General features: G+C 31.0%; 1 long non-coding RNA gene across 1 annotated transcript; it reads left to right on the top strand.

The window, feature by feature from the left end:
- Positions 1 to 1,215: 1,215 nt before the first annotated feature.
- On the top strand, positions 1,216 to 3,602 carry LOC141607054 (uncharacterized). The gene is made up of 3 exons (XR_012526876.1): positions 1,216 to 1,358; positions 1,456 to 1,563; positions 3,318 to 3,602. It is a non-coding gene; the product is annotated as an uncharacterized LOC141607054 (long non-coding RNA).
- The last annotated feature ends 10,847 nt before the right edge of the window (positions 3,603 to 14,449 follow it).

The raw sequence follows: 14,449 nt of genomic DNA, 5'->3' as shown, positions 1-14,449 counted from the left end.
GCTTTCCGGCAACGTAACGCTTTAATGACAAAGTACAATATCTATAGCTTGTATGGGTCCCACATACTTGCTTTCATCCAATGAGAATTTACCTTTTATTTTTTTTCTAAAGCAAGCATGTAGCTTGGTAGAGCTACCATGCTTGCAAGATACAACTCACTTTTCCATCTCCAATGGTAAGCTACATGCTTATTATTTTGTAAAAATTGCAAGCAGGTCCTTGTAGAGAACCATTGGAGATGCTCTAATAAATTAAATGTAATAAAAATTATACTCGTAGATTACTTTTATTAGAATCAATATCAATATGTGACATTAGTTTTTTTTTTTTTTTTTTTGCATTGCAGACTTTTTATCACATAGAGAGCAATTATTTGTCGTTTCGCTCAATAATAACAGTTGACGATTTTGTGTTCCGTGGAATCCATCCTAGTGATGCTAAGGTAAGTTTTAATCTTAAGACGGATAATATATTTAACACTGAATTGTCATTATTGTTGTTGTAGTATTATTAGTATTAATATTATTAGGTATCATTTTTATTAATGATATTGCTATGAAAAAAAAATATTATTAGTATTATTTAAAATACTGTTGGTCCTATTTTTTTTAAGAGAATCTGATGTTTAAAGGATATAATAATGGACAGGAACCTATAGAATCGAAAAAACGATCAAGAAGAAAATCTACAAATCGGACATTTACTGAACAAGGAAATGAGGTATTATATAAAGGTGAAATGTAACGCCCCGTAAATTTCGGACCGTTAATATATTTCAGAAATAATTTATTAATCAAAATAAAAGTGATAATTAAGTATTTAAAGTAAAAATAATATAAAGAAATATAATTTTATTATATTTTGAAGAAAAGTATTTATTTTGATAGTTTTGAAATGTTTAAAAATAGTTTAAACCGTGTAAAATCTTTTATTTCGAAATAAGGGCGTATCGGGGGGAAAATGACAATTCGTTTGAACGTTGGGTAAACGAATTTGGAAATGGGTCATGTGAATACTCAATTTTATTGTAATCTCGTGTTTAAAGACTTTGGACTTGACGGAATTTGCGTTTGACTTACGGATTTAATTATTATTGAAACGAGTCAAAACCGACTCGTTAAAAATCCCGACTAAAAATCCCGCACGTACTTTGTCCTCCTTTCTTCTTTCACGCGTGACAGCCCCCTCCCCTTTCCTTTTATTTTTCTGAAATTCTTGTTGTTCATCCTCTAAAAAAAACACCCAAACTCCATTTTCATACACATTCAAGCTCAAAATCGTCATAAATCCTTCGTTTCTTGTCCGTTTTTCGCGAAATTTACCTTTCCGGAATCCCCTCGCCACGATCTACAACTTAGTATGTTCTAATTTCAATTTTCATTAAGTTATTTTAAGACTATATTTCGGTATTTTCGGTTTTGATGTTTATTTTTGTGTTTTAATTGTTTAATTAGGTGAAGGATTGGAAGACGAGTTCGGGGACTCGTATATTGTAGAGGATAGCGGTTAGTTGTGGTTAGGGTTTCGGTTTTGAGGACTAATTTCTCATTTTCTAGCTTAAGGTAACATATTTCGAGTTACTCGACGAAAGATCGTCACATATTTTTGATTTTTGTATGTTTGGTGAATTTTTGTTTGGGTAGTAATTTTTCACATGTTAAACTTAGTTGCATGCAAGCTTAATTTGTGCCTTTTGGTAGTTTAAATTATCAAAGTTGAATTGGGGACGATTAATTAATTTTCAGACGGTCTTATAATGTATAAAAATGAAAAAAAAAAAGAGAAGAAATGGTGCGGAAATGGGCGGCAAAGGCCGGCAGCAGCCCACGGCAGCCCCGGCCGGTCTTGGGGTTGGCCCGGGCCGGTCCATTGCTTGTTTCGCGGTTTTCCATGCTTTGTCCGTCATTTTAAGTTCATCATGGATATAGTTAGAATGAGTATACATGGTTAAATTTGTTAAGAGAATCATAAAAGTAGCTAAAAGTTATGCTAATGGTAGAAAAATTATGTTATATTGACAATTATCACATGTTAGGATAATTTACAAAATGAATTTTATAGCTATAATTGAAATGTTTTGTTGATTGTGCCGAAAACTGAGCCTTAGTCCCTTTGATCGATGCGATGTCGATTAATTGAGTGATTGGTCACCGCAATTTGACCCGCACTGCCGCAGGTGGGGTTGCGGGTAAAAATTCGGTTGAATGAATTAGATAATCGGCCTTTTTCTTGTTTTAGGCCATTTATTATATCTCTATTTCACATGTGTAATTAGTTGAATTTAAATAGTTTCTTATTTAGTTAGTTGAATTTAAATAGCTTCTTATTTTGTAGTAATGGCCCTAGTTTCCCCTAAAGCCTTTTATATTGTTATAATTGCTAGGATTGGAAATTATTATTGAATTCTTGTTGAGGAACTGTTGGGATTGTATGCTGTAAATAGACATTTATATAGCTTTCACATGATAGAATGTTAGAATTTATGTTGGTAAGTAGGACTTTTTGCCCTCTTAAGGTTAAGTGGGTGTCTTACTTGACTTGTGTGGTGAGTCTTGGGTGGTGTGGGCTAAAATATTCAAGCTGGGACTAGCTGTGACTAGGTCCTAGGTGAGTATTTCGGCCTTCATCATAGATAGGTCTTTATAGTCTCTGACGAGTATATGTTCACTGCTTGATAGCCTTTGTGTTCCTGACTAGTGGATGTTTATCCAAGTTGGGGCATGACCTCAGGTACTAATTTTGATAGTATAGGGTCAGCTTAAGTACTAGCCGACCCTTCGGTGGTGTCCTTAGGGTACTCACTTCACCTTGTTTTAAAAAAAGTTGTGAGTCTTGGGTGCGGTGGTGTGTATCCGCATGTCTAGGTCTGCGCAGATTTTAGGCTAGGGTTGTGTTGTCTCTTGGCCATGTTTTCTTAATAGTAACCGCTGAGCCAAGATACCGGTTCGATTACCTTCCCTACCTCGTGGTATAGACTTGAGTTACAAAGTGACTATTGACGGTGCTAAGAACTTATGCCTGTCTTTGATATATTGCCCTTTCTTGTTTGATGATTCTATGAATCATAGAAGGTGAGATGCAAGCCGGCTATGGTTGATAGAGTTTGGATTACAATTTGTTATATGATTCACATGATAGTTAGTTGGGTCAGTTTAGGGGTCATTTGTTAGAATACATGAAAAGTAAATGGTTTATCAAATTGTTTACATGTTACAAAGACATGTTACATTAATTTTGACGATTCGTGGTCGGGAGGACTCGAAGTTACTCCCCACTGAATTGTGGCTTTCGTGTTTGTATAAAATGCGATTGACAGGTTGTTGATGCTTTGTTTGGGGTCACAGACGGCTAGTGAGCAAGGAACCTTGGACCTAGTTTTAGCTATTCTATTAGTAAACCTTTTACACTCTTGGTTTGTATATAATTTGAAGGGACATATGTCTCCCTTTCTATTTTTGGTTTGTATCTTTATATTTCCGCGTCTTAAGCTATGTATATAAATTAATTTATCAGTTGTTGCAGGGTTTTTGACACTCTTCTTGAGTTGGAATTGGTTGTGAATGGTTTAGTTAGAAAATTTTTGAAATTGCAGGTTTTTGGACTAGTTGAACCATTTACAAACATATCCTACCAGTTTTTCTGTAGAAATTACGCATTTAAGTAATTAGATAACGCTAAATATCAAGGGTGTCACATGAAAACTACAAAGTTCATGATATCACATTTCCTAAATCCTCTGTTGAATGAAATTTGGTGGTAAGTTCATAGAATCATAGGATTTGAGTTGATTTATTTCCCATTATTCGAAAGAAAAAAAATCGTTATAAAGGATTTAACTCATTTGTTGATTTTAGTCGAAACAGACGGAAGGAAAAAATAAAAGAGGGAGAAAAAAAGGACCGGAGCAAGCGGAAGAAATGTGTATGTGAGAGCAAATGCCGAAAATAATGGGTAAAGCATACGAAAACTTGATAAATGTACAACCGCCCAAGGGTTGAGTCAAACCCGACCTTTGGGCACATAAGTTATGAAAAATGGCTTGTTTAGGCTCGTAAAAAATTTTACGAGGACCTCAAGATTAGAAACTCTGGTCCTTTAGACAAGATCGATTTCAGAACTTTAAATGAGCATTAATTTTAATTTTTGTCTTAAAATGGTTATTTATTGAAAAATGCAGGGCCAAACAAAGAGGAGAAGTGAGGATACAACACAATTAAACTCACAAAATAAGTCATTTCCTAACAATGGCTTGTTGAGGCTCGTAAATTTTTTTACGAGGACCTCAAGATTAGAAACTCCGATTCTTTAGACAAGATCGATTTCAGAACTTTAAATGAGCATTAATTTTATTTTTTGTCTTAAACTGGTTATTTGTTGAAAAATGCAGGCCCAAACAAAGAGGAGAAATCTTTTTCATATTTTGGTGTTTCAGTCATTTTTGTATTTTAAGTATGTTAAAAAAAATGTATTTCTCAAAGTAGACATCTCTTCTATTCCTAAATCATTTTTGTATTAGCAGTTATGTTATTGAGAAACGGTTTCTCACTAAATTATTGAGAGAACTTTACCGTATCCTTTTATATATGTTTTGTACCCCTTTTGTTACTGATTCTGGTTTAAAATATTTATTTCATTTGGTACATAATTTAATAACAAGCGTACCTATTTTATTATCATACATTATAACCATTTTTATTAGTAACCCATTTTATAGTATACGTACCCATTTTATTTCTTTCTATACCATTTTTCCATCAATTTGTAAATGATTTCTTAATAAATTTAGTGAGATACCGTCTCTTAGGACTTAGGAGACCTACTGTAAAAAAAATGATAATGATCTCATATCCCTCTTTTTGTACGTTCTAGCAGAAAGATTAATTATACAAATAATAGGCTACAATTGTCTAAAAAATAATAACATTCGTTCTTCTTAGACGAAAATCTTCAAATTATAGTTTTTTTTTTTTGTGAAAAGAAGCGGGAAATCTTCAAATTATAGTACGAGTACGTATTAATGTACTTGTTTTAAGCGATTGTGTCATATTATAACCTAACACTACTACAAATTCAGGCAACTACAACGCCCCTTTAACAACGATTATTCACGAAAATCACAATAGACGTTATAGAATGTATGGCGCGAATTTTATTAAAATTAATTACAATGGGTATGGTTATAAAAACCGTTGTTATTAGTTTTAACAACGGGTCACACATGCACAACCGTTGTTAATAATTTGGCGCAAAATTGGCGCAAAGTTAATGAAAAGTAATCACAACGGTTACTTTTGTAACCCGTTGTTAAAACATATTTGACAACGGGTGTTTTTTACAACCGTTGTTAAAACATATTTCACAACGGTTGTTGTTTAATAACCGTTGTCAATACCTTCCATACTATAAACCACACAAACACAAGTCTGCTGCAGCCACAAAACACAACCCTTAATACACAAACACAAACACAAACACACAATGAGACAAACAAACACAAAACACACACTTTCTCTTTCTCTCTTTCTCTCTTTCTCATCGTCGCTTTATCTTCTCGCCGTCCTTTGTTGATTTCATCGTCTCTTACGTTCTGTATTTATCAGGTAAATCTCTAAAATCCCGTTAGTTTCATCGTCATTATTTTCTTTTTCTATTTATTTCTTTTGCATGTATGTGTTTTTATCGACCATTATGTTATTTGTTTAAGTATTGTTCGCATAATTAGTTAGTAAAACAATGAAGAAACAAGATGAAGAAGCAAGATAAACATAATTAATATATATATATATATATATATAAATACATAAATTAAAAAAAAAATTACATATATAAAAATGCAATTCTTATATTTTCATAGAGGATCTTATTCTGCTCTATCGTATCCGTCCTCTCCTCCTTGGCTATTTGAGGTTCCGTTCAGTGATTGCTATATCGTCATATAGCCGCAATCGCTCGCTTGCTCCGTCAAGCCATCTTCTTTGGCGTGCTTCAGTGCGGATCGAGCATCCGTAAGGTAGCTCCTGAAACTTTCCTCAATATGGAGGAACCGGCGGATGAAGCTGTTGTTGTTCTCGATCATAGTAAGAGTCTTAAGGATGAAATCATTCATTTTGTTGGAGTTTGGAGTTTGTTTTGAAAGATTAAGTAGAGTTATTTATTTGGAGTTTGTTTTAGCAGTTAGGGTTTGGAGATGTATATATTGAGATAATGGAAATGTTAGTTGAGATAATGCAATGTATTTATACTAAGCAATGTGTGGGTTGAGTTGTTTTTTAATTAATATATATGTTAGGAAGTTGTGCCATAATCATCATATCTCTCAATGCTGCTTCAAATCTTATTACTAACCCTTCTCATTCCATATTGTCCGTTCATATGCACAGTGATGTCAGTAATAATGCATGCATCGGAATTCTAACGGGCCGTAATTATGCATGCATCTAGTAATATTTAATTTATTTATTTTTTATTTTTTAAGAACAAACAACAACGGTTATTTACAAACAACCCGTTGTCTTTAGTTATAACAACGATTTTGTATATTAAAACCCGTTGTTATAACTTTCCCCCCAAAATTGAGTCACACTTTCCACAACGGGTTTTTATACATAAAACCGTTGTTAATATTTTTAACAACGGTTTCCTTAAGAAAACCAACCATTGTTAAAACCTTCTACAACGGACGCTTTAACAACGTCCGCTTTTTTATATAACAACGGTTTTTGACCGTTGTTATAGCCTGTATTTGTAGTAGTGTAATAACTAGTTTTAAACCCGTGTAAAATTGCACGGGTATGTATTTGGGCCAGAATGAATGTTTTTTGATGTATATTTGTTTTTGCATTTCTATTGTACCTATCTAATTGGTGTAAATCAACGATGTACATAATTAATGTTTAAATTTATTACAAACATGTGTTCATATGCACTGGTTTATAAGGAAATAACGTAATCTACTCTTGTAAAAATTAAAAATAGCTTTAAATGCTTGTTGAAGACTATATTAACTCGATTTCCTATCATTATCACCTACCAATTTCGGTGTGCGCGGCTGATAGTTAAGATGCCGAGTTGTATATTCCAAGTACATATGCCGTCATTATTGTTTTTTGAAAAAAAAAAAATTGTACCCTGTAGTTTTAAAAAATTATGTTCTGAATTTGTGGTACAATAATATTAACAAAAATACATGTAATTCATTTCCGTTGTATGTTCGATCCCGTATCTAACTGTAATCCTTCTGTAATTTTATTGTGTAATTTTGTTTTTAAAATTATGTAATTTTGTTTTAAAAATTATGTAATTTAATCACATTTACTCGCATTTGTAATTAATTCTGCGTAAATGTTATGCATTTTCTTTACACGGAATGTATAAAATTTTATCATAATATTAATTCGAAGAAGTATTCCATAAGATTATTTTATATAATTTGTTGCGACACGGAATTTAGCGCATGTTCGAAAAGACGGATATCTGAATAATTAAATACGTTGCACACTCATGGGTCCCACCATAACCTGAATTTTCCAAAAAAAAAAAATGTATTTATGACGTGGCGCGCTGTACAATGAGTATTGTCTTCTGAATTTATATAGATAAGATATGTTGGATCATCTCCGTTTTTTTACTCTCCATTTCCTCTCGTCAAAATTGTTTCGACATAAATCAGCCAAACTTAAAAAAATGAAAGTAAAAAGAAGGAAAAGATTTGTGTACAACCACATATACAAAATAACCAAGGAATCCGTCATCTACACAATTAATCCTGTATACGACCGTTCTATTCATCCAACAAGTTAACACAGAAAATAATAAATTGACTAAATAACACAAAATGAGCCCGTTATATACATACAACGATCTCATATAAGTTTTTGTCTCGTCTAAAATGATTTAGCAAATACAATTTACAGCATAAATAATGTACTCACTAGAGTAATATCGTGTGATACGTTACAGGATAATAATACATTAGAGCAAATTGTTTGTTGTTATTGTTTATCCCAACGATTTGTCAAATTTAGTATAATATCGTGTGATACGTTAAAGCATACAGTTATTACCATTTATTATTCTAAAGGATTCATATTTAGAATAATATCGTGTATTCGTGTAATACATTAGAGCGAGCAAACTGTTAGTTGTTATTGTTTATCCCAATGATCTTTCAAATTTAGAATAATATTGTGTGATACGTTAAAGCAAACCGTTATTATCGTTTATTATTCCAACGGTTTCAAATCTAGAATAATATCGTGTAATACATCAGAACAAACATTTAGTAATTATTGTTATCCCAATGATTTTTCAAATTTAGAATAATATCGTGTGATACGTTAAAGCAAAACCGTTATTATCGTCTATGCTCCTTGCACACATTATCACATTCTATGTCCTTGGTACCTTTTGTAATTAACAATTTAAAGTTTAAACTGGTAAGGAAATTAATAATCATCTTCTTTTGAGTTTTTCCTACTACCTTGAATATAAATTGAGACTTTAATTAGTATTTAATATCACACAAATAATTAACATCACACAAATAATTTTCTTACAAATAATTAACTTTTCCCCCTTCTACTAACAGGTTTTCTTGTTCGAATTGAAGAACACTTACCATGGAGAAGGTAACCGTCACTCATATGTGTTTTTATTTGGTATTTAATCATGCATGATTATTGATTTTCGTGACTAGTATGATTAGGGTTTAATTACTAATCCTGTTTTAAAACATATATTTGAAACAACTAAATGAGTTTATCACATAATAAATTACTTGTGTTCGATATTTGATTCAACTTGTGTTGGTGTATATGAAAACACTTACTTCGGGTATATTAATTTTGTTCAAAGTAGAACAATTTAATTATTATACATTGTTACTGATGGTGGACACACCGCGTTTATAAAAAAAGACTAGATCCCTAGTCTTTGTACACCTATACTGTATATTTGCACTTGTACGTTGTGAAATTTGTTGTTTGCTGATGTAGGTTTTAGATTTTTCTCTGAGATTTATGTGCATCTTCTTTAATTTATGAAATCTAATATATTTATGCTTGAATCGTGATTAAAATTATTTACGCGCATCAATAGCAAATTAAATTAATGCCAAATTGCCAATGATCATAAAATCTAATGTGAAACGTGTGATTATGTTCCACATTGTAAAATCACACATTGCAATAGATGAAAATTAATTAATGACTTTCAAATCATATTTTCTGATTAATTAAATGACTTTCAAATCATATTTTCTGATTAATTAACTAATCCGTCCAGTTAAATAATTGTTAACATCGTTTACAAGATCTTTTGTACTCGTACATGATTAATACATTGAGATTAATTATTTAATTACATGCTATTTGTTTTTTTGTTTTTTTTTTTTTGGTAAAACTTGATAGATAATTACATGCTATTTGTATGCATTTTCACTTTTTAGATTTTATTACGCCGTCTGTGTCATCATATATGTCGAGACTGTTTTTATTTTTAATATTAACTTACTATTGGTAAAAAAAAACAAATTACAATAAATGATTGAGACTGAAAGAATGTATTTGATTAAATAAAGAAAAGTGATATGATTCGTCTAAAATAGTTATACTCCGTATCTTCTAAGAGTTTATTAATACTCCGTATTATTGATTCCTCGATTTTTATCATAAATTAACACTAATTAATTATTAACACTAATTTTCTTACAGGGATCATCATCAGTCAGAGAATTCAGCTTTGATGAAATTTTCTCAAATGAAGAAATTTCATCATCTGGCAACGACTGTTCCGAGGAATTCGCTTTGGAGTTGGTACTCGGTAACTTGATATTCCGTAATTTATTTTTTTTGTAATTCAATTGATTTTAATTTAATTGTTAACTTGTCTCACTAATTGCATGTACAAAGATCGAAGCATTCCTTGATGACGGACTAAAGGCCGAGTACTTGGAAAATAATAATGTTACAAAGAACTCCAAAAACCATGAGGTACGTACGTACCAATATATTAGTGGTACTTAATTTGAGTATCACTCGGGATTAAATCGTAAATTTTGTAGTGTGATACAGAACATTTTCCGTGAAAACATAAACGTAAAAGACGTTGGTCGTCTTAAAGGATGGATAATCAAGAAGAAGCTAAGGAGTAACGGAAAAATATATGACATGGTATAAAATTAGTTTCTTAATTTTTTTCTAAAAGAAATGAAATTTAATAAAAAAATTATAATCGTACGTACATTACTTTTATTAGAATCAAAATGTAACATGTAATTTTATTTTTTTTATTTTTTTTTTTGCATTACAGACATTTTACCATATAGAGAGCAAATATCTATCGTTTCGCTCGATAATTACAGTTGACGATTTTGTGTTCCATGGAATCCGTCCTACACCTACAAAGAAGAGTACCATTAGTCCAGAAGAAGGAAGTAATGGTGCTGCTAAGGTAAGTTTAAAATAAACAAATTAATATTCGTGCCACCTAGTAATATTAAATTGTAAGTACTGTTATTGTGGTATTATTAGGTATTATTTCTATTAGTGATATGAGTACGAACATTGATATTATTAGTATTATTGAAATACTTGGTCGAATTTAATTTTGATCATCATTTTAAATATATAGATGATAACTTGTTATATTGGACAGGAACCAAAATCATCGAAAAAACGGTCAAGAAAAAAATGTACAAATTGGACATTTACCAAACAAGGAAGTAAGATATCATATAAAGGAGAAAACTACGACGTTTATGATATTACATTTTCTAAATCTTCTCCTGAAGGAAATTTGGTGGTAAGTTCCTTGAATCAAAGGATTTGAGTTGATTTATTTCCCGGTATTTTTGGTAAAAAATAAAAAATAAAAAAAATAATAAAAAAAAAATAACTCGTTACTAGTAACTTAACTCAGTTTTTATTTTATTTGGTCATGACAGACATAACAAAAAATAAACGTGGGAGAAAATCTGTCAAAGACAAAATGCAGTCCGACAAAGACGAGGTGGGAAAAAAAAATTGGAGCAAGCGGAACAAAATTTTAGTTAGAGTTAGGTGTCATGTACGCTTTGGTGTCACCATCATTTGTGTACGTCTCTATTTTAAGTATGAAAAATAATTTTTTTGTTTTGTTTCCAATAGCCTAATGTTTTTTTTCACTTTTTATATTTATTAAAGTAAGACGTGTCTTATTTCCTTAATTTTTGAGCCAAAAGTAAATATGAAAAAACAATCGGGATGGAAAGTACAAATATAGTCCGCGACCTACCTGCTTGAAATTCTTTTAGAAATTATATAATATCAAAACTTTAGCTCTTTAGATGAAGATCTTTTAAATTATTCCGCATGAAAACGATAAAATCAAAACACAAATTAAACTTTTACCTTCTTTAAGTTTCACCATGGATAACACGAAGACAAGTCTCATCTAATTTTCTTATATGCACATCTCTTAAGGCAGGGGCGTCTAATACCCCGGGCGACCACGGGCGGCGGAACCGGACCTCCAGTTTTGGCCACTGAATTTATAAGCTTTACTGATAAAATTTAATACAAATCTCGACGTGTAATGCACTTATACATTGATATTTAGGGCCTCAAATTTTTAATATGCATCGGGTCTCCATTTCCTTTAACCAACTCATCTATATATCTATATATCTATATTTTATTCTATATAAAATAATAAAACAACCACCAAATTCACTTTTTTCTCCCGCCTACTACCTCCCTCTATCTATCCATTAACCTATAACAAAAAAACCCTAAAAACCTGCTTGCACAGAATCATGGTTACCGACTCTAATACTGTAATATTTACCTTCATATTTTATTGTGATTTTATTTTTTTATAGAGTATCATAGTGATGCTTTGTAACATTTTTCCCCATTCAATTTCACGGCAAATTGCTCAAATCCATTCACGTTATACACTTATACTATTGTATACCACTTTTCACATAATTTTATTCATTGCCTTTAAATATTTTTGTAAGTCCACTGATTGTTCATGTTTTAATGAAGTATTTGTTTGTCTTTGATATTGCAATTTTGTTATTTATAACTAGTATAGTTCCCGTGCTACAGCACGGTATTTTTTAGATTTGTTTTATACAGAAATTTTCTTATTAAATTAATTGTATAAATTAACTATACTTGGAGTTTAATATTATAATGTACGGAGTACTAAATATAATCTTAGTAAGGGGTAGAAAACGAAGTTTTAAGTTATTTTTGTCTGAAACTGTTTCTACTTTACTGTTAAAAATAACACTATAATGTTATATCTATAGGATATGACATAAAATAAAATTAAGTGATGTAAGATCTAATTAAAATGCGTATTACCTTATAACGAAAACAGGTAAAAACAGAATACTACGCAATTAAAAGACAGTTTACAAATAATTAACTAATATTTTTTATTTGTAATAAAGAAAATACATAAAAATTTGTTACGTCATTTAGAAAACCATATTTAGAGTCTAACTGATGAAGGATAATACTATAAAAAGAAGATTTGCGTAATTTTAGAGTGTAACTAATGAAGGATAACATTTATGAAAATGATTGTATACTAATAAATTAGGGATAATAATTGTTTCTTGTAAAAGAGGTAAATCCTATTTATTAAACGAACAACCACAGTGCTGAGTTGTCAGCCTGTGGTTGAAAGTTCATTTTTTTATTTTAATTTTAAAAGGTGGTCCACATTGTCCCCCACGTTCTCCTATCAACTTTTATTTAGAAATCAGGCAATTCTCATTTTTGTGTTTTTTTATAATACTCCGTACAACATTCAAGCTGAAGAATTTTTGCAGTCCAATATCAGTATGTGACTGTTTTAAATTATCCATTAAATAACTTGAATAAAATAGGAATTAATAACCTATATTAATGTAAAAATAACTACCAATTGAACAAAAATAAAAAAACACATACACTATAATCTCATTAAATAATTTTATTTTACAGTTGGATAACTAATTATTCAGTAAAATTCTAGACAAAATATGTATAAGTGGAACGGTTCTCCCTCCACTAATGGGGTAAAAAATGTAGACAAAATTAAGCAAATCAAACAAGGAAGCAGAAGATCTACCTAAAAACAAAATTTAATAGAAAAAATTACTGAAAATGAAGTAAAAAAAATTAGGATCTTGGTCATCCAAAGCATGTGAGTTTATAGAGATCTCTATAGAATTAAAACATCATTTTAAAAATGCATTTTGAAATGTTTAAAAAAAGATTATTGAATACTATTTTATCAAACAAACCACAAAAATCAATACAATATATCTATAAACTAGAAGCTAAAATAAGATATGAACATGGTTATTTCAATTTTAAAGAAACAAAAAGCAGAATTGACGATTGGATCTAGAATTTGTTTATCTTCGAAACTTCATTTAAAAAAATAATTAAGTACTCCCTCCTATTCTACATAACCGTCTTATTGTGAAAATGGCACAAGAATTATGAAAGTGAGTTTAGACCACATAATACTGACAATGGGACAGTTATGTGAATAGACGGAAATGGAATTGAATTTGGACCACACAACACTAACCAAAAATAGACAATGGGACAATTACCCAACTAGACAAAAATGGACAATAGGAGGATTATGTAGAATAGGAGGGAGTATAATTTATTTATTTTCGAAACTTTATTTTAAAAAAATATAGGTAGACTAAAATACCATATAGTTGTAGATCTACATACTTCATGTTAAAATCGCAGAAATACACGAGTTTTTACGCCGTATTGCGACAGACTGACATAGTTTATAGAGTGAGGTACATGATGTGAAGTATTGTGAACGGAGTGAAGAAAGGGAAAGTGGTGGGAGGCTAGGCGATGTCGCGGTGAAGGGAAAAGGGATGTAAATGGAGGGAGGTAGATGGAGGGATGTGAACGGTGTAAGATCATAGCAACAAAAATTGGGTTTGAAACGAGGAAGTATTGGGGGGGAGGGGTGTGCGTGTGTGAAGAAATGAGTACAACTTTACAAGGACATGTGAATGTTTGACTAGGGTTTATGTAGCAAATGGATGAGGATGCAAATGGGTTGGATACATTTTGTTTTGGACTGTAATTTTAATTTTCTTTAACAGATTGCGTATGTATTGTAATGCAAGAGTTGTGCACTTGTGCTACGGGGCATCATACTTCGAAAATTTATACTTCGTATTCAAAGTATAATACTCCTCCATCATACAAAATTTGTGATATCACAAATACTAATAATATAGTTATTATATTATTAATAAACACGCAATAAATTTACCTATTTCCTCATTTAAGACGGATAACGGTTATATCCGTCTTAACCTTAAAACGGGTCAAATACCACACATAACACAAAAACAAAATGCATTAAGATGAACAAAACGTTTGTACCATCTATGTAAGTGGAGGTTATCCTGTTACTAATAGTTTAGTC

The sequence above is a fragment of the Silene latifolia genome, chromosome 10 (assembly GCF_048544455.1).
Source record: "Silene latifolia isolate original U9 population chromosome 10, ASM4854445v1, whole genome shotgun sequence".
Taxonomy (NCBI): domain Eukaryota; kingdom Viridiplantae; phylum Streptophyta; class Magnoliopsida; order Caryophyllales; family Caryophyllaceae; genus Silene; species Silene latifolia.
Note: the sequence above shows the minus strand (reverse complement) of the source record. Positions and strands in the feature narration are given on the sequence as shown.